This window comes from Schistocerca serialis, chromosome 11 (assembly GCF_023864345.2).
Source record: "Schistocerca serialis cubense isolate TAMUIC-IGC-003099 chromosome 11, iqSchSeri2.2, whole genome shotgun sequence".
Taxonomy (NCBI): domain Eukaryota; kingdom Metazoa; phylum Arthropoda; class Insecta; order Orthoptera; family Acrididae; genus Schistocerca; species Schistocerca serialis.
The window spans coordinates 84,610,226-84,632,180 of NC_064648.1; positions in this window are offsets into that span (position 1 = coordinate 84,610,226).

A 21,955-nucleotide genomic window follows, 5' to 3' on the forward strand; every position below is an offset into this window, starting at 1 on the left:
GGACATCACACACACCCATGCCCGAGGCAGGATTCGAACCTGCGACCGTAGCAGTCCCGCGGTTCCGGACTGCAGCGCCAGAACCGCTAGACCACCGCGGCCGGCGTTCTGAAGCATAGGTCTCTCTTGCTGGCAGGTCAACAGGAAGCAACTCGTGCACATGGGTAATTTTGAATGGATAGCAAAGAAGGATGTTTCGTAGGATTGTACGCACCTTGCTCACGGATATGTCCAATGTGCGGACTATTCTCCATGCAATACATGTTTGCACACTACCTCTGCTGTGGCATTGCTGTGGCCACTGATTCCACTGACGTGTAATTAATTGGTTTCCTCCTTCTGCCAGGCTGTACACCAATAAAACCCGTCTTCCCGAATTTCCGCATGATTTTCTCCAGACCCATGACAGTCATCGGACCAACGGCTGTTTTCAAACCTTTCAATGTTCAGAACTTCTGCAGAGCGACGTGTGCACGCCATCATTTTTGTAATACAGCTTCTTGAGCGCGATCATGCATTCAGATAGTCATGGCGAACATTGCTAATGCGAAAAGGGGAAACGCCTTCTACCCGGCGTGTTTATACCAACTACAGTGGGTCGTGTGCATGACAGGTGTTTTCATTTCTATGTTCTGAAACATACAGTGCCATCTATTGATCAATTTTCATACTGTTTTTTCCGCCATACGTTTTCCCCCTTCTCCTATAATATCCCGTTGCAGTGCCATCTATTGACCAATTTTCATACTGTTTTTCCAGCCATACGTTTTCCCCCTTCTACTATAATATCCCGTTGCAATTTGACATCATTCTGACCAGTGGTGTTGTTTCTAAAGCAGTTTGAAAGTTTAATTGTAATCACCCTCTGCATCAGGGAGGACTGTGCAGTTGGGGTAACTGAAGTAATAAAGGAATTGGAAATAAAATTCCCTACTTTAGCGCATAAGTGGCCACGGCCTTGCCGCCGAGGATACACCGGTTCCCGTGAGACGCCGAAGATAAGCACTGTCGGGCGCGGTCGGCACTATGATGGGTGACCATCCAGGCCGCCATGCGCTGTAGCCATTTTTCGGGGTGCACTCAGCCTCGTGAGGAGCATTTGAGGAGCTACTCGACCGATTACTAGCGGCTTCGGTCAAGAACACCATCATAACGACAGGGAGAGCAGTGTGCTGACCCCACGCCCCTCCTGTCCGCATCCTCCACTGAAGATGGATGGTCCAATTAGGCCAGTCGTGGCCTGACGACGGAGTACTTTGGCACATAAATCAAGTAAAGGATTCTAATTAAGTTTGTGTTAAGTTGTTCATGAAAGTTAGTTTCTCTGTGTTTCATATAATGTTAAAGTGCAATGATTCTTCTCAGTTTTTGTAAAAGTTAAGGTAACCGGTATCAATGCAAGCAATATCAACTGTAGACAACATCTTTCGTACTTCAGTACTTGATACACATGTACCAATAGAGTCCTTCACTCTAGGAGTCATCACGTACATATTCAAACTTTGTTGAGAAGTTTTCATTTAAAAGAATTTTCAAAGTTTTCTGGTGCAGGCGGCGTACATTTTGTATTTTTAATATGTAATTGGATATGCTGCTGGAATAGCAAATATAAATTCTGCATGCATGAATGCATTCATCGAATCAGTGTCTCCAAATGAATCACCTCATCCTTGCCAACCAGTAGGAATTTCGAAACCTTTCTTCATGCGGAATCTACCTCCTGCGTTTCTCGCAGGACATCCTGAAAGCAATGCATTAAGATAGACAGACACAGTACCTCACATTTTCAAAAAAGCATTCGAGTATTACAACAACGCCCATTAGTGAATGATCGTGTGGGGGTACCACATGAAACGCAAAAATATGCTATACTATGATTTCAATATTAACGAGTCACAGCTGAATACATTTAGTAATCTTATGTTTGCTCTTAAAGTCGTGTGTCATATATTTACATTAATGGCATGCACCACACATTTTAATTAAGACTAATGCAGTATGATGGCTTAAGACATTTTAACCCTTCATCCGTGAAGATTGCCAAGACTGAAACCGGTATATGATTGGGTGTAAAATAAAAGCAGCTGATGGTTCAAATATACACAGCTGAAATCTTTCGACTTGTACAAGTACCTGGGCACAGTAGTTCGTAAGGCTATGAACATAACGATCACATAGGCTCATTCATGGGTAAGACAACCTTGGTCGATCGGCAGGATACTGAGAAAATGCAGCTAATCTAAAACGGCGTTTGTCTGCAAATCATTTTTAGAATCTGTACTTGAACATTCCTGCAGTTGCCGGCCGCGATGGTCTAGCGGTTCTAGGCGCTCAGTCCGGAGCCGCGCGACTGCTACGGTCGCAGGTTCGAATCCTGCCTCGGGCATGGATGTGTGTGATGTCCTTAGGTTAGTTAGGTTTAAGTAGTTCTAGGTTCTAGGGGACTGATGACCATAGATGTTAAGTCCCCTAGTGCTCAGAGCCATTACTGCAGTTATAATAGCTGATATTAACAAGAGATATAAAATGTATGCAAAAAGAGCAGCACAAATGGTCACAGATTTTTTTTTTTTTTTACCCTTGAGACAGAATTACAGTAAAGGTGGAAAACAGGAGCTGGGAGCTTGCAATTGTCTCATTAAAGCACACTGAGAAGCTTCAAAACAGAGTATTACTTGAGAAACATAGTATATTACAACTCATTGTATAAGGGACGGAGAAGACAAAATCAGACTAATTACAGCACATATGGAGGCAACCGAGCAGCCACTCCATACGCGAGAGCATGTGATGGAAGCATCCTCTGTCATGCACTTCAGTGGTTTGCAGACTATTGACATTAAAGTAGAAATGTTTCGAAATCCACTTGAGCAATGTACAGTAAATTGTGAGCGTACTCCATACCAATATGAACTCATTCCTGTCACGACTGAGGCGCACAAATTATTCGTCTGTACAACCTCCTTATGCACTATATCTCCCTTACTTTTTCCCAGGGGTCTGTACAGTGATAAAGGAAGCAGCCAGCAGAAGTCACATGTTTTACTTTGATGTCGGTTTTATATTTTTCCTCAACATGGTTTTGTGGACAAGCTGACTTAAAAAAAAAATAAAAAAAATAAAAATAGTTCCATTAAGATCCTTATCATCCCAGTTAAACTTTCCTAGAGAGAATACCGACCGCTTAAGGTCAAACTGCCTTAGAGCCCGTTTCTTGTCTGCTGTCAGGCCTATGTGATGTTTCAAACGTTGTAGAGTTGCCCTAGAACACATTGTAGTAATCTATTCTATGTGAATTACTAAACAAATGCATTACACTTTCTAAGAATGCTACCAAAAAATGTAACCGTCCTGTGCCATGTAAAAGCCCACCACGTAGGTAATTGGTAGTCTGACAGTAACTCGCATAACCACCGTATTGTCATTTTATTCATCATTGTAGATATATTATTAAAGTTTGGAAGTGGAAATCATCTGTAGTTATTACAGCAGCTGTACAATATTTTTCGTGCAAAGCATTGTGGCATATGGGCAGAAGTGGCGAAACTCACGAAGAAAGGGCCGAGTCAGTGGAAATAACGTGTCGAAGATGATGATGTTGAAGTTAGAATAGAGCATGAGGTATGAAACGAAAACATAAAACGAATGATGGAAACAGCTTTCACATTAGTACACTGGATATAAAGAAGAACGTCGAGTCAGATTGGCAAGTGAGATGTGTGTTATGGTAACCTGTGGCATGGAAAAATGTGGCACAGTAATCTGGCTTAAGTTTCCTTTACTTATGTTTGCTTACATCTGTATGTTGAACAGATACGCCGACTAGTCTAGGATGACTAACATTGCAATTCATTCCCAAGAAAATCTATTGAATTATTCATGCCCGAAAACTGCTGTAAGTTTGTTGTACACATCACATCTAGGTTCAGTAGCTCTTTAAAAAAACTGTTCTCTCTTATTTTTCCATAAAGTCACAAATACTGCCACCAGTTTTGAACTAAGCAATGGGCTCAGTATTTGGTATAAATGTTAATTATACAGTAAAAAATACTGCAAGCAGCCACAAGTGTTTGTCCTGATATTAGTTTCGGGTCTGAGCTCATTGTGAGACGGTAGCATTGATTTCTTGGCAAGTTTTACATTTGTCTCCTACAATATAACAAAGTTTTAGTGGTAACGTGGTTTACAAAACTTTTTTAATTATGTGTACACTCTATACATTGTACTTACCGCAAGAAAAGCTCTACTTTGTATATTATAAGAGAGAGGTCTGATCCTCTTTTTCGTTCCATGCTAATCCATCAGATTAACTAAATACAACGTGTTGGATACATTTGATTACGTTTTCTGATGATTTGATGTGGCAAATCATTTAATACGTGCTACTGTTAACATACATTTACATAATACAGATCTTTTAAAGCTATACATTTATTTATTTGGGTTTGAAGGATGATGATAATGGTGAATGGTGAATACTCTGTCAATTCATTCTCTCTGCGAATAAACTTAACAATAAAATTAAAAACCAATTCAGTAACAAAGATAGATTTATGTCCACATAAAACAGCACATCCACACAAATAGCTCCTAGAAACTCCATGAAATATGTCTGCATCCCAATCACTGCTAAGGTGTCATATCAGGCTGCAAACTTAGTACATGCTAAAAATGTGGAAACTAGTTTTAACACAAATAATAAAATGAAAGATACAACTGTTCATAACTTAAATTTAGAGAATGAAGTACATTCCAGATCTGGCATCCATAACCTAAAGTGTTCAGTGTGGCCCAAATTTTACATAAGCCAATCTTTTAGGGGTTTTAACGATAACGTCAAAAACACACGAATGGTCGTAGGCGCAACAAGATAAATAAATCAATATTCGCTGCTCACTTGGTTCAATATGGAAACACAAAGACAAGCCTCAAAGAAAACGTGGAAATATTACATTCTGAGAAAAAAAGAGTAGAAATGAATGTGTTAGAAGAATTAGAAGTATACAGCAATATTCACAGTAAAGCTGAATGCATGCTAAGCGATGAAGTACAGTTTAGAAAACAAATGTAACACCTAAATTCTATAGAACACCTAAAATGAAAGAAATAATAGGAAACTGACAGAGAGCATATTCTTCGGTGGCCATTACCAGCTTCTTTCAAACCTAAATAATTAAATATATAGCTTTCCAATAATCTGTACTTCATAGAAGTACCTCTGCAATAGCTCCAAAAGTATGTCGGTAAGCCTACATACACTACTGACCATTAAAATTGCTACACCACGAAGATGACATGCTACAGACGCGAAATTTAACCGACAGGAAGAAGTAGTGGTGATATGCAAGTGATTAGCTTTTCAGAGCATTCACACAAGGTTGGCGCCGGTGGCGACACCTACAACGTGCTGAAATGAGCCAGGACGGAGTGGCCGAGCGGTTCTAGAAGCTACAGTCTGGAGTCGCGCGACCGAAACGGTCGCAGGTTCGAATCCTGCCTCGGGCATGGATGTGTGTGGTGTCTTTAGGTTAGTTAGGTTTAGGTAGTTCTAAGTTCTAGTGGACTGATGACCTCAGCAGTTAAGTCCCATAGTGCTCAGAGCCATTTGAACCATTTTTTTTGCTGACATGAGGAAAGTTTCCAACCGATTTCTCATACGCAAACAGCAGTTGACTAGCGTTGCCTGGTGAAACGTTGTTGTGATGCTTCGTGTAAGGAGGAGAAATGCGTACCATCACGTTTCTGACTTTGATAAAGGTCGGATTGTAGCCTATCGTGATTGCGGTTTATCGTATTGCAACATTGCTGCTCGAGTTGGTCGAGATCCAATGACTGTTAGCAGAATATGGAATCAGTGGATTCAGGAGGGCAATACGGAACGCCGTGCTGGATCCCAACGGCCTCGTATCACTAGCAGTCGAGATGACAGGCATCATCTGCATGGCTGTAGCGGATCGTGCAGCCACGTCTCGATCCCTGAGTCAACAAATGGGGACGTTTGCAACACAACAACCATCTAGACGAACAGTTCGACGTTGTTTGCAGCAGCATGGACTATCAGCTCGGAGACCGTGTCTGCGGTTACCCTTGATGCTGCATCACAGACAGGAGCGCCTGCGATGGTGTACTCGACGACGGACCTGGGTGCACGAATGGCAAACCGCCTTTTTTTCGGATGAATGCAGGTTCTGTTTACAGGATCATGATGGTAGCATCCGTGTTTGGTGGCATCGGGGTGAAGGCACATTGGAAGCGTGTGATCGTCATCGCCATACTGGCGTATCACCTGGCGTAATGGTATGGGGCGCCATTGGTTACACACCTCGGTCACCTCTTGTTCGCATTGACTGTACTTTGACCAGTGGACGTTACATTTCAGATGTGTTACTATCCGTGGCTCTACCCCTCATTCGATACCTGCGAAACCCTACATTTCAGCAAAATAATGCACGACCGCATGTTGCAGGTGTTGTACGGACCTTTCTGAATACAGAAAATGTTCGACTGCTGCCCTGGCCAGCACATTCTCCAGACCTCTCACCAAATGAAAACGTCTGGTCAATGGTGGCCGAGCAACTGGCTCGTCACAATACGCCAGTCACTACTCTTGATGAACTGTGGTATCGTGTTGAAGCTGCATGGGCAGCTGTACCTGTACACGCCATCCAAGCTCTGTTAATGCCCAGGCGTATCAAGGTCGTTATTAGAGGGAGAGGTGGTTGTTCTGGGTACTGTTTTCTCAGGATCTATTCACCCAAATTGGGTGAAAATATAATGACATGTCAGTTCTAGTATAATATATTTGTCCAAAGAATACATTACTTGTTGGTGTAGCAATTTTAATGGCCAGTAGTGTATATTACGTTCTGTGCACATTAAATCAACAGCTGAAGCAAACAACTGTATCCGCTATCTTGTACTTAGTTTAGCTCGTGGACTTACTTGGAGTGAAAAAGATAATCAATCCTGTCTGCTATAGTATGTAAAGGAGAGCTCTTCGTGGAGTAAGCACAAAGCACAGAGCGTACATACACAGTAAAATTTTCTGTGACATACATAATCACTAAAGCTTTGTTATATTTTAGGACCCAAATGAAGAACTTTGTTTAAACCAAGTAATCACTAAAACATTGTTGTAATTTCCGACACAAATTTAAAATCTTTGCAAATTGCGTAATACGAAAAACTTTGTTATACTTTAGGACATAAATATAAAACTTGCCCAGAAAGCACTCTACCATCTGGCGACAGGTTCAGGCGTGGGGTTAGTAATGATACAAATAAATAATTTCACAAAAACTTGTGGCTGGTTCCAATATTTCCTAGAGCTTAATTTGCGAAAGCAGCCGCAGTGTTCTCTAACCATAATGGATAAAACAAATGTCAATGTTTACTTAATACCTCCGTCCTTACAGTATTCGGTAACTCGATGTTCTGGTTCAAAACATTCCATTTTCTTACTCCACAGCGAACTAACATATGACAGCACAGGAGGTACTACGGTTAATTAGAAAATTATCGATTAGGCTTAAAAAATATCTCAATGAAATCGACGAAATGAGACATTCATTCTTTACACTGTCTTGTGTCAGGCTGCTGTTCACATAACTACTTGTCTCAGCACTTTCCTATTATTTTCGGAGCAACGGCAGTGGCATCCTGCCTCAGTGAAAGCTAGATAACGACATGTCCGTCACCCGTCTGCTCGTTAGCTAAATCTGCCATCTACAGGACGTAGGGCTGAGCTTATCAATGGCTGAGGCGAATTTTGAAGAATGAATATTGCTGCCGGCCTCCTATAATTACATACTTAGTCGCTTGACAGGCTGTAAGCGTTCAACGAAGTTTAGCATTTTGCCAAATCATAAATTATGGTTTGAAGAAGGGCATAAAAATTTAATTGCTATATTTTTACACGTCTGAAGAAGTAGAGTAAGGATAATACGTCTTGATACAGGGTGATTATAATTAAATTTTCGCTATTTCGCTACTTGAGAGGCCCCCATGGCAAATGAGTGATTATAGAACAATGAAACGTCGTAGAAACACTTGTAAAGAGGGCGTTTATGAGAAACGAGTGGTCATAGGACAATGAGACTTTGTGGAAACATTTGTAAAGAGGACCCTGATGATTAACGAGTAACCATAGGACAATGAACTTCGTGGAAACATTTGTAAAGGATGCCCTCATAAGAAAAGAGTGATCGTAGCACAGTGAAAACGTTGTAGAAACATTTGTTAAGAGAATCCTCACAAGAAATGAGTGATCATATCACAATGAAACTTTGTGGAAACATTTGTGAAGAGGCCGCTACTGAGAGTGATTATAGCACAATGAAACTTGGTGGAAACATTTGTAAAGAGGGTCCCCATGAGAAATGAATGATTGTAGCAGAATGAAACTGTAGGGAAACACTTCCAAAGAGGGCCCTCATGAGAAATTCGCGATTGCAGGACAAAAAAAAAAAACATTGTGCAAACATTCATTAAGATGGTCCTCATAGACAATGTGTGGTCGTAGCACAATGACACTTTGTGGAATCGTTTGTACAGAGGTTCCTCATACGAAAAGTGTGCCTGTAGCACAACGAAACTTTTTGAAATATATTTTTAAGAGGGCCCTCATATGAAATGAGTGATTGCAGCACAGTGAAACTTCGTGGAAACATTTGTTAAGAGGGCCCTCATGAGAAATGAGTGATTGTAGCACACTGAAACTTTATATGGGAACATTTCCAAAGAGGACCCTCATGAGAAAGGAGCGATTGTAGGACAAAAAAATATTGTGGAAACATTCATAAAGAGGGTCCTCATAGGCAATGTGTAAGTAGGCTGTTTATGTTTTCTCTATGTAAGTAGGCTGTTTAGGTTTTTATATTGGTAACGCCACCTCTGTATGAAAATCACTGGCTGTGCTGTGTGCAGTCTGTGGCTGCTTTGCATTGTTGTAATACTCGCCATTGTAGCGTTGGGCAGCGGCAGCTGGATGTGAACAGCGCGTAGCGTTGCGCAGTTGGAGGTGAGCCGCCAGCAGTGGTGGATGTGGGGAGAGAGATGGCGGAGTTTTGTAATTTTTCATGAACTGCTATATTTATATATGATGATATCAAGGTAAATACATTGTTTGTTCTCTATTAATATCTTTCATTTGCTAACTATCCCTATCAGTAGTTAGTGCCTTCCATAGTTTGAATCTTTTATTTAGCTGGCAGTAGTGGCGCTCGCTGTATTGCAGTAGCTTGAGCAGCGAAGATTTTTATGAGGTAAGTGATTTGTGAAAGGTATAGTTTAATGTTAGTCAGGGCCATTCTTTTGTAGGGAATTTTGAAAGTCAGATTGCGTTGCGCTAACAAAATATTGTGTGTCAGTTTAAGCACAGTCATATATAAAATTGTTCAAAGGGGAAGTTTCATATGTCGACCCTTAGCCAAGGATACCTCACTGGAATCTTCTGATTTTTTGTTGTAGTTTGTGTAATTAGTGTAGATTTTGTTTATTGCTAGCGCGTAATTGTAGAGAAAATCTCCTTTGTAGTTGCAGACATTCATTGTTGTACAGTAAAACAGTTGTGGCATGCATGTAGATTTGCACCAAGTATTTCGCAGCTGCAATTAACTAGATATTATTTTCAGTGCTATGTTAATGTGTTCTCTTATTTTTGATCTTCAAATTGTGTTTTTCTGTGTTGTCGTGTGAAATACTGTGACAATAATGGCGTGTGAAAAACGTAATACTAGGCTCCAAAGTAAACTGAGAAATGACAGTGAAAATGAAAGCAGTGTGTTAGCGCCGCAGAGTAATGAATTAACTAATGTTCAAAGTAGTAATTTGGTAATTGCGCATAGGGAAATGGAGCGGGCGGCAAACAATGGTGTAGACAGTGAAACAATTAGTGAAGAGGGCAGCATTATCGATCGATCGGTCGGCAACAGCTCGCCTCAGGAATCCGAAATGACAGGACACAGTTTTGCAAATACTGTAGATTCAGGTTTTGGGTCATCACCGTTTTCTCAAATAAGTCAAGACACATTTTCTGCTTGTCAAAATGTGAATGTTGCCGGTGCAAATGCACTGCCGAAAAGCGTAGAGAAACAGATTCCAGACACTAATACATTATTATTGCAATTACTGCAACAAATGGAACAAAATCAGAGACAAATGGGACAAAATCTTAAAAAGTTAGACACAATGGAACAACACCAGAGACAAACACAGCAACAGTTAGACGCAATGGAACAAAATCTTCACACCACGCTTGAACAAACACGTGAAGGTTTAACTACTGAGTTACATAACATTGAATCGAAATGTCAAAAAGTCTGTAATGACGTAAAAACACAAATTTGTGAGCATTTTCAACCTATTTTTTCGCGGCATGAAAATGTATTACAGAATCACGAAGCAGCCATAAAAGAACTGCAAACCATTGTTCATGAAAATCACGACACCTTGCAAGCTAAAATTGACTCAGTTGCATCTACCGATTCGGTTACGCAACTTGCAAAAACTCAGGAAAACTTAAAGGACACAGTAGATACTCTGAAACTTGGTTCAGAAAAACATACAGAGGAAATAATTTCACTATCGGATAAAGTAGCTGAACTTTCAGATCAGTTCACTAACTTATCTACAAAGGTAGATGATGATCTGAATGACGCAAGACCTGTAGCCTTCACTGACACTGAAGAGTGCGAACAAATTAGGAAATTCAAACAAAATCAGAATCAGATTAATACGCAACACCAAAGAGAAATCCGGGGGGGTACAAGATTAGCTGACACAGTTAATACAAGAATTACGTATTTCAGAGGATACTCGCGCCCCAATACGGGAAGAGGGACACAGAAATACGGAACAGCCACAAAATAATAACACAGGGCATTTCGGAAGTTATGAAAGAAATTGGCAATGTGCACCGAATTTTGAGATGGAACGGCCGACACGACCTAACAATGACCGATATGCGACTCGACGACATGATGATTTTGACTATAAGCTGTTCATTACTACACGTAAATTCAAAACATTTAAGAATTCTGGCAACGACATTCATCCACAAGCATGGCTCCATCAATTCTCTCATTGTTTTCCTCCCAACTGGTCATTGGAGCACAGATTAGAATTTATGTGTGGCTACTTAGAGAATGAACCAGCTGTAAGAATGCGATCGGTCATTCACGATTGCCACAGTGAAGGAGAATTTTACCATGCCTTCCTCTCAGCGTATTGGTCTCAAGCCACACAAGACCGCGTAAAACATGGCATCATAATGATGAAACATTTCGAACAATCTGAATTCTCCAGTCTTGTGAAATATTTTGAAGACATGTTGCACAAGAATCAGTACCTGTCAAACCCATACAGCCCCTCAGAACTCATCCGCATTTGCTTAATCAAATTACCTGAACATTTACGACATATTATTTTGGCAGGACGTTGCAAAGACGACATTGAAGCTTTTCAGGGACTGTTACAAGAACTGGAAAGTGACACTGACAATCGCGGAACACAGGAGCACAACAATTACAGATCACATCAGTCGCAATTCCGCGATGAAAGAAATAATAACTGGACGCGACAAGGCTATTCTCACAACACAAATCGTGACCGAAACAGACACCACCCATATTACAACCGTTGGCAGAGTAGTAATAATTACAGGGAAAGATCACCTCTCCGCGGTAGTGACTATCACAGAGACAATCAGAGAAACAGACAATTTGGGAACCAAAATAATTATTATCAAGGGAGACAGAATAACTTTAGACGCAACGGTCCAACGCGCAGTTACGATTCAGGGAGAAATTCTCCACCACTTAACCGACAAGAAAGGAACTACAGGAACTACCGACATGACGACAGACGATGTGATCGTAACGACAGACCTGAATTGCATCAGAACTGGCGGGATTTAAACAGGGCAGGGCCCTCTCATCACGGTGAATTTGTAGAAGTTAGGTCTCCAAATCCCAATAACGACGCTCGCCAACAAAGAGACAATAGGCAATGACTCATACCGCTGGCAGCCACAAAACGTTCTTATGACACTAACGACGCAGCTGCCGTAGCTAGTAATTACGTAAAAATGGAAGACATTAGGGACATCTTACTCCAGGAACACGACATAAAACATAACAATATTGCATATCCTGTGATTCACATTACAGTAAATGATGTAAAATTTACGGCAGTACTTGACTCTGGCAGTCCCATTTCAGTAATTAGTGAAACAGCCTTTAGCAAATGCAACAAATCGAACGATTGTCCCACACTTCCGTTACGTAAGATTAAATTACAAGGTGCAATCTTTGGAAAAAGTGTAGATGTACGCCAACAAACCAACTTAGAATTCTATTGTCAAAGCCACAGCTTCTCTATGAGCTTTCTCATTGTTCCATTATTGTCGATGGAAATTATATTGGGAGTAGACTTTTTGAATGAATACAAAGCAATCTTAAACTTTCACGATGCTGAAATAGGTTTAGAGAAGGAAGGTAAGTCAATAGCTTTGAAATTTGAAGATTGGCTCTCAAACCATGACGAAGAAATCAATCGGCTTTACCTTCTGTTAGACAACAGTTCGGAATTTTCTACGGAACTAGACACTAACAATCACTCTGCAAGTACTGACAGGGATGATGTCGACGGCGGATTTGACACTAACAAGTTAATTCAGAATAAAATTCAAACAATTGAGAATTGTAATGACACTGATAGGCAGGACCTTTTTGAGATTTTACAAGAACATTCCACAGTTTTTACTCATAAAACAGGAACAATCAAGGGATTTCAATACCAATTTCGTGTTCGTGAGCATACTAAATTTTGTGTTAGACCATATGTAATTCCAGCACATTATAGGGACCGTGTTAGAACAGAAATACAATCTATGCTCGACGAGGGCATTATTGAGCCTGCAGTAAGCTCATACAACAATCCATTACATGTTGTTGAGAAGAAAAATGGATCGATCAGGCTTGTCTTAGATTCGAGACAAATCAATACTATCATTATTCCTGAAACAGACAGGCCGCAGACGATGGAAGAACTTCTTCAAAATTTTAATGGTGTAAAAGTGTTGTCTTCCATTGATCTCAGATCCAGCTTTTATCAGATCGAACTTCATCCAGAATGTAGAAAATACACAGCTTTCCTTTGTTTCGGCGTTTGTTATCAGTTTCGGAAACTTCCTTTTGGTTTGAACATTTCTTCAGCAGCATTCATTCGCGGGCTAAATTCGATATTACCTGAGTTCTTAAAACGTCACATCACCTTATATGTGGACGATATTCTAATAGCAGAAGCTTCATGGGAACTACATAATCGCATCCTCAACAGTTTGTTACGTATTTTTGCAGAATCTGGAATTACAGTTAACTTGGAAAAGTCTGAATTCGGTAGGACAAAGGTGAAGTTTTTGGGACATATTATTTCTTCAGAAGGCATTCAGCCGGATCCTGAAAAGTTAGAAGCAATCAGAGCCATTCCAGTTCCATCCACAAAAAGACAAGTCCGCAGTTTTCTAGGTCTCGTAAATTTTTACCGTCGTTTTCTGAATATGCAAATTCTTGTTACACCAAAGCTTTGTTCTCTCACTGGAAAAAATACTATTTGGAACTGGGACGAACAAGCACAGTTGGAATTCAATTCTTTGAAAGAAGCGTTACTTCACGCGCCAATCTTAGCTCATCCAGATATGTCACAAGATTTCTGCCTTAGCACGGATTCTTCTAAAGTCGGTCTTGGTGCCCATTTATTTCAAGAAGCCATAGAAAATGACACTACCGTTCAGAAAACCATTGCTTTTGCTAGCCGAGTGCTAACAAAATCTGAAAAAAATTATTCCGTTACTGAATTAGAAGCTTTAGCTATCGTTTGGGCATTTAACAAATTCCGTTTCTTTCTTTCTGGTAAGCACATAAAAGTATACAGTGATCATCGTGCATTACAATTTCTTATGTCTTCAAAATTAAATCATGACAGGTTAAAACGTTGGGCATTGTTTCTGCAAGAATTCCGCTTCACAATAGTCTACATTCCCGGCAAGGAGAACATTGTTGCGGACGCACTGTCACGCGCACCGGCTGGGCTTGAGAAAAGTACCAAAGAAGGCAACCTCGAGAAAAATTTCAGTATTCTTTACATTCAGAAAGTCGCCTTTGAAAACTTCATCTCCACATCTTTAAAAGACATTGCTCATGAACAAGATAAAGATCCGATTTGGAGAGACATCAAAAGTAAATGGCATGAAAAGACACACACTCAGATTCGGCATTATTACCTGGTTAGAAACAATATACTCTTCAAACGCTGCACTGTTGATGACAAGCTATGGGTACTTTGCATTCCCGACGATTTTGTTAATAAGCTCATTTGGTACATTCATTTCAGCTACGCACATTTTGGCCCACGAAAATGTTATCATATTCTTCGAGCGACTTGTTATTTTAACAATATGGAAAAGAGAATTCGAAGAGTCTTGTCTATTTGTAAACTTTGTCAAAAGGCGAAACCATCTACTATCTCCCATAGTGCTCCGCTGTTTCCTATCATTCCTTCTAAATTAAAAGAATTTGCTGCTGTTGATCTCTTGGGACCGCTTGTCAGAACATCTAATGGATTTTCGTACGTTCTAGTCGCTGTTGAACTTACTTCAAAATTTGTTTCTTTCACACCGTTACGTAAAGCCACTGGACGGTCTGTATCCAACGCCTTTGTTAAAAATTTCTTACGTGAAGTCGGACACGTTAGTAAAGTCATTTCAGATAACGGACCGCAATTCAGATCTGCTGTTTGGTCACGCATGCTTCGCAACCACAAAATCAAACCTGTTTTTATTTCATTGTACTCACCACATTGTAACCCGTCTGAACGGATTATGAAAGAAATCAATAAGCTTTGCAGACTTTATTGTCACAGAAAGCATCAGCATTGGGACAGATATTTACACTTATTTCAAAATGTGCTGAATGAAATGCCTCATGATTCCACTGCTTTACCACCTACTCTTGTACTAAAGAATGAAGAACCACCGAACAGAATCAGAGAGCTTGTACCTTTCCCAAATACACGTAAACTTCGACACAAAGACATAATTGATTTGGCTCTTAAAATTATAAAATCTGCAGCAGACAAAAGGAGAAAACTACACGGTAAAGCAAATGCAAAGAAATTGTATATTGGTCAGAAAGTTCTCATTAAAGCTCATTCATTGTCACATAAGAAGAAACACTTGAGTCACAAATTCTTTCTAGTTTACAATGGACCTTACAGAATCCGACGTATACCACATGATAATTGCGTTGAAGTTGAAACTCTGCGTACTAGGAAGAGTAAAGGTTTACACCACATTTCACATGTAAAACCGTTTATTGAAAGATAATCTGCTTTTTAACTTTGTCTTTGCCATCAAACTTTTCACTTCACATTGTCACTTTGTCAGACTTAGAAACTGTTAACATGTAACAATGTTTGAAGTGAAATATCCAGTCAAGAACCAAGAGAACTTATTTAAACAGAAATGACGAATGCATTGTTATAGTGAACAGACGTCACAGTGTTATTGTGTGTGTACATTCTTGCTTGTTTGTTGCACGATTACGTGACGACTATAAGGCTCACATACTTAGAACATTTACCAGTACTGCTAATGAGATTTTAATGCAACATTTTGGTTTATTTGAAAATATATTCTGGATTTAAAGTACTTTCAGTGAGATACCAGATGGCACAGTGGTTAGTTTATGTGACAGCTACACGATTTTATCACGACGCTACTAATGAGTGACAATTTACAATGTTGCTTTTGCAGTGTATCTGTTTTATATCTGCACAGTTTTCTGAATTCTTCTGGAAAGTAAAACGTTTTAGTAGTAACTTTTGTGGTATAGCAACAATGAGACAGCCTTTTTCGTGGCACAACATTACGTTACAGTACAGTACTTTCTTCATCACGGCAATAAGCGTAATAACTAAGACATTTATACGCAAAGCATTTCACTTTTGTGTATTATGAGGTAAGTACATCGACTTCTGCAGAACTTAGCTTTCGGAGGACGATAACTACGACACTTCCACAGAAATTGTTGCAACAAGACGCACATTTAGCGCTACAGGACACGCATTTGAGTGATTAATTTTGTACTTTAAAAATTTATTTTTTAAGATATTTGAATTACAAAGAAAGTTTTCCGTGATACATTTCATTGCATTGCTGTAATCTGTAACACCTGAGGGTATAATTACATTAATCCTCAGGGGGGTACACGCTTGCTTTGTGTACCATGTGTTTGGCAAGCACAAGGAGCCCTAGCTAATATGGTATTTGCTTATACAACTTTACACATCGGTACCATATTTCTCTAACACAGAATTACACAGCTATCTCATTATTTGACAGAGAAACAAACATTCTTTTTACTATGTCAGTGACACATGTTTACGCAATTACACAGTTGGATAACTTCACACTTATGAAATTGTATTTTGTCTGTACTTTGTGAAATGCTCATATTTTTTCGGAACCATTGTGATACTATGAGAGCTTTGAATGGTGTATTTGGTATGGGATCATGATTTTTAAAGTACGTTTGAGGCAGATGACACTTTTGACATGAGCAGAGAATTTTTTTAGGTTTTGAAATTATTGCAGAAAGCTACGACGTTTTTGAGATTTGACTGAGGTGTTATGATATTTTTTACGACGACGATGTGTATTATGCTGCTGAGGTATGTTTAGGATTAATAAGCTGGTGCTATATGAGGAATTTGGTTATTCTATGTATTTATTACGATGAAATATTGAAGTGTCGTCGCAAGGTTGACGTGTCGACGAATATAAATATGTGTAATAAGGTAAGGAGTAATGAATAGTGATTAGGGACTCTGACTTATGGAAAAGGATGTTGGAAACCAAGAATCGTACTTTAGAATTATGAAATGTGTGTACATGTGTGAATCATGTGTGAATGTATCACAATGCCACTGAAAATTTTTTTGGACACTGTTATATTCATAGGATTTTGTTTCTACACATTTGCAACGTAAATTCTCGACCTGTGAAATTTTGTATATATGACTGTCACTGTAGCGGAAACTGCTGTCGTAAATATTTCCGTAAGAAAGTTAAGTGCCGGCCGAAGTGGCCGTGCGGTTAAAGGCGCTGCAGTCTGGAACCGCAAGACCGCTACGGTCGCAGGTTCGAATCCTGCCTTGGGCATGGATGTTTGTGATGTCCTTAGGTTAGTTAGGTTTAACTAGTTCTAAGTTCTAGGGGACTAATGACCTCAGCAGTTGAGTCCCATAGTGCTCAGAGCCATTTGAACCATTTTTTGAAAGTTAAGTGACCACCTGCACATAATGCGTCGCAGGCACCCACCTGGGCGACAGCCGCCCGAAAAAAAGCCATTAGCCTTTCAGGGGCACAGGTAAAAAAAAAAAAAGATAAAAAAAAGGGGGGGCCATTATACTCGCTATTGACATTTCCTTGTCGAAAGCATACTGTGGAGCCCGTAATTTATGATATTTACTGAAATGCTTATGAATTGATGGGAAATATTCTTACATCTGCAAACCTGATAATAACAAGTGTCTTTCTACGAGAGTTGAGAGCTACTGACTTACGAAATGCCACATAGCTATTAATGATGTTTTTATGCTTTGGTTTGCGTAATTGCTTACTTCATTTGACATCTGTTTTCCAGCTGTGTTACAGCATTAGTTTTATAAAATAAACTTAGATGCATTTGCTAATGTGAACACTTTCTGTCAACAGATCTATTAAATAATAATTTTGTGATCCACATTCTTCAAAAAAGGTGCACTTGGAAAGGAAAGAACAATAACAAGGAACTAGTAACAGTAACACATAATTTTCTTTTCAAGTACATGGTAATATTTTTTTTACAATAAGTTGTTGTGGTGCACCACTTTAATTACTTAGACATTAAGATGTGATTATACATTTCCCTTATCTGCATTGTTATCTTTAGTGTAATGTTTTTTTTTGCTTGAGCTATGTCATGTTTAGATATAAGTTATTTCTGCTGCTATTTGCCAGGCATAGTGCTACTAAATTTCACTTTGTATTACTCTATTAAGCTAGTTTTACTATTGATTTATTTTTATTGTTGCTGCATATTGGCTCATATAAGTTGTAATTTTGCATTTTATCTGTTAATTTAGATTTGCTGCTGCTTGCTTTGCAAATTGGCATTTTTTTGTCATTGCTGTTTGTGATAATTTGTTATGTGATGCTGCATTGCCTCGTCCCTTAGTTTAGCATCTGAGCTCAGTAGTTTTAAGTTAGCTTAAGATGGGGTAGGCTATATGAGAGAACGAGATGTGATGAATTGGAAGAAATGCATTGAGAAGCTACAAGAAAATGGTTTGGCCAAAAAAAAGTATTTTGAAAGAGGATATGAACCAAAAAAGTAGGGTTTAGGGACAACAGGTTTAGGTAGGATTTTCTTGGAAATAAATAATGAGGTAAGAAATATGTGAACATATAAATACAGAAAGCATGCTGGGATAGGATTTTTTTTGGTGGAAACAAATGTTGAAATAAGACGATAGATCTATGGAATGAAGTTTTGGGTTGGACTGCAGTACCAAATGTTACACTGAAAACAAACCCTGTCCTTTCCTCCTGTGTTATTCTGGTATGTGTTTGTGCACTCTTGTGTGTTTGTCTTTTTCCTGTCTTTGTGTGTTTAGCTAATAAGATTTATGTTGTAGAATTTTCTGATAATATGTTATTTACTTTGTAAAGATGTTTAGACATTATTTATTCTGTTTTGTTTTAATGCTCGTGTGTGAAATTAATGTTTCGAAACTATTCTCATTATTTTATGTATTTACTTATTTCATAATTCCTGTAACACTGATGTATATGTTTATTTCGATTCTTTTGTAAAGCCCATATTACCACAAATGTTATCTGTCTGTTATGTTCTTTAATGATGTATTTTGTGCCTTTGTAATTGTATTCTTATGTTATAAAATTGTAATTGTCACCAGTTCATGATATTATTAACTTGTTAGTTACATTTCACGGCACACGTTTCTGTTGGTCATAGTATATGGACAATATGTGAGAAGTAGGGACTGATAGTGTTTGCACGTGTGTTAATAATTCAGCAAGGGACTGGATAACAGCATTGCTGGTTCTAAGGACAATTCCAAAAACTTTGTGAGTGCACAAGTGGTGGTTATGGACTTGCTATATTATCCGCAAGACGCTTCAATGGTGATTGTGCACCTGCACAGTCACAACAGATGGCTGCTGGCTATCTCTACAAGGACTACAGTAGGTCTGCATCTTTGATGACTCACCAGTACCATTATCTCTACAAGGACTACAGTGGGTCTACATCAACCATCAATACCATCATCTCTACAAGGACTGCAGTGGGTCTGCACCTCTGGTGGCCCACCAATACCACAATCTCTACCAGGACTCCAGTGGGTCTGCTCTGTGATGACCTACCTACCAATATTCTTCAAAACTTCGAATGACTCTGCTGTGGGTTTGCTCCATTGTGGCCCATTACCTGTCAGCATGTCAAGAGTCAGCACTGTCTTTCCGTTGGAAGGACAACACTGCTTCTTCAAGACTCCATGGAAATCCACTACTTCCGTGTGCATTTTCTTTTACTGCTCAGACTTTGAGAAAAATACTGAAATTTTACAGTGATGAACAATCTGGACTGTCTTTATGGACTGTGAAAAAAATTTTAGCTTTTGACCAGCATTGTATAAATAAGTGTGTGCATTTGATATCTTAGTTATTGTAATTATGAAAAATTTTTTCAAATCATTATTGGCCACTGCCCAAAAATATTTTGTAAAATTTTTTGTGGGGAGCATGGGGGCTATGTAAGTAGGCTGTTTATGTTTTCTTTATGTAAGTAGGCTGTTTAGGTTTTTTTATTGGTAACGCCACCTCTGTATGAAAATCACTGGCTGTGCTGTGTGCAGTCTGTGGCTGCTTTGCATTGTTGTAATACTCGCCATTGTAGTGTTGGGCAGCGGCAGCTGGATGTGAACAGCGCGTAGCGTTGCGCAGTTGGAGGTGAGCCGCCAGCAGTGGTGGATGTGGGGAGAGAGATGGCGGAGTTTTGTAATTTTTCATGAACTGCTATATTTATATATGATGATATCAAGGTAAATACATTGTTTGTTCTCTATTAATATCTTTCATTTGCTAACTATCCCTATCAGTAGTTAGTGCCTTCCATAGTTTGAATCTTTTATTTAGCTGGCAGTAGTGGCGCTCGCTGTATTGCAGTAGCTTGAGCAGCGAAGATTTTTATGAGGTAAGTGATTTGTGAAAGGTATAGTTTAATGTTAGTCAGGGCCATTCTTTTATAGGGAATTTTGAAAGTCAGATTGCGTTGCGCTAACAAAATATTGTGTGTCAGTTTAAGCACAGTCATATATAAAATTGTTCAAAGGGGAAGTTTCAAATGTGTATCGTAGCACAAGGACACTTTGCGGAGACGTTTGTACAGCGGGTCCTCAAAAGAAACGTTTGATTGTAGCACAATGAAACTTTGTTGAAACATTTGTAAACAGGACCCTCATGAGAAACGAGTGATTGTTGGACTATGAAACTATATGGAAACATTGTAAAGGCATGTGGAAGAGAAATAAGGGTAAAAGCATTGAAAGAAACATGTTTTAGTCTCCGCCTGAGATGATTTTATTTGTTAATTGTGGACTAAGTTCACGTTCTAGATTACGAACATTGCTCAGTGTAACGACCATCTGCATCAGTGACAGGTTGGACTCGCACTATATATTGCTGTACTACTGCCAGAAACATATCGTGTCGGATGTTGGGTACCTCTCTCACTATGTTCAAATTCAACCTCCGACATCTGTTAGTGTGCCGTTGATAAAACCTGTCCGTCACGTAAACCCACGGTCTGATTGGCGTAGTTTGTACTGATACTTCACAGTTTCTCACAGCACTGCTCGAAGTAAGGTCCGTGAAATGTTCAGCTGTCGTGACGTAGCTCGTCCACCGTTGGAAGATCTCACATCGAAACCAGAATTCCCAGCCACACCAATTGTAACTTCTCCTACAATTTGTGGCGCAATTGCCCGTCGACCGGTTCCAGAAGCCGGTTCCTAAATCGCCAGTTAATTTGAAATTTCGAATCATGTTCTCCAACACCGGAGTATAATGAGGACCTCTCCACATTTCTTTAAAGTTTCGATACTCGCTAAGAGCAGCAGCAGTAGTGTTGTTGTTTTGATAGAACAGCCTTACGGCTAGAGCAGTGTTCGCCTCATCCAGACCCATGTCGACTGTCTAAAAAAACTAAGCTAGTCCTAAAAAGCCTTTTAGTTGTTTTTTATTCCTTGGAGCTGGATAATTGAGTATGGCATCAAGTTTTTTCGAATCAGGTAATATACCTTGTTCTGACACAGCATGTCCAAGAAATATGACTTGCTCCTTACCAAAATTAGACTTTTTTAAATTGGCTGTCACTCCGTAATCTGCAATTCGTTGAAGCACCCTTTAATGCCAACCAGCGGTTGTGTTTCAATGGTACGTCAGCGCACTAGTACCTGGGCCCAGCGGCGAATAATAGCACTAACACTATTAACCACACAAATAAAAAAAAAGGTTCAAATGGCTCAGAGCACTATGGGACTTAACTTCTAAGGTCATCAGTCCCCTAGAACTTAGAACTACTTAAACCTAACTAACCTAAGGACTTCACACACATCCATGCCCGAGGCAGGATTCGAACCTGCTACCGTAGCGGTCGCGCGGTTCCAGACTGTAGCGCCTTTAACCGCTTCGCCACCCCAGCCGGCACCACACAAATCCTGCAGCGGCCCATCTGAACATTATTCGTACAAAGTTGGGTACACATGCAGTATACTCGGGTACACATACGGTAAGTAGTTTTCCATGTACACAGATTATAGTACCGAAATTTTA